This window comes from Penaeus monodon, chromosome 27 (assembly GCF_015228065.2).
Source record: "Penaeus monodon isolate SGIC_2016 chromosome 27, NSTDA_Pmon_1, whole genome shotgun sequence".
Lineage (NCBI taxonomy): Eukaryota > Metazoa > Arthropoda > Malacostraca > Decapoda > Penaeidae > Penaeus > Penaeus monodon.
The window spans coordinates 4,614,821-4,615,510 of record NC_051412.1 but is presented as its reverse complement, the minus strand read 5'-3'; positions in this window follow the sequence as shown (position 1 = coordinate 4,615,510).

Sequence of the window (690 nt, the reverse complement as noted above, 5' to 3'; positions counted from 1 at the left end):
ACGATTCATACGGAAATATCCAGTGTGAAATTAGTATATTGAATTCCCTTCACTCCATCGTTAGTGTTGGATATGTTTCATCAGTAGTTGCTGCAACTGAGATAATGTATTCATGAAGTACGTTGTAGTGTAATAGGCCTAACTGACATATGGGATCACATAAATTTCATACACCATTTTCTGAAGAGTAATTACATACTATGCTGAATAAGTTGAATTCTGAAGGAGAGAGAATTATTACACAGTTCATAATGCTGGAAATTCATAGGCTCATGCAGGCAAATACATGTATATAATATATAAATCAATTAAAGAATCCATACAAAAACTGTTTCAAAAAGATTTGTAAATGAACATGAGCATCCACAAAAAAACATGACACGTCATTATCCCATTCAAAATGCCTACAGAACAGAATATGAAAGACTTGCTAGAAATGAATACCGAGCCAAGCATGTGTAAATAGCATTTGTGTGTAATTAAGAAAAATGAATAGGTAAATATCTTTTATAAAAACAGTTATAGTATTAAAAAGACCCCACAATCTTTCAAAACAAAAGTTTCAAAAGTATCCAGAGTGACTGGATATAAAAAAACAATATTAAAAGCAGAGTAGCATGTGAATTAGTATTGCGTTAGATATAGATATATACCATACCTAGCAGTGCCAGCACTGAGAAAACTCCAATT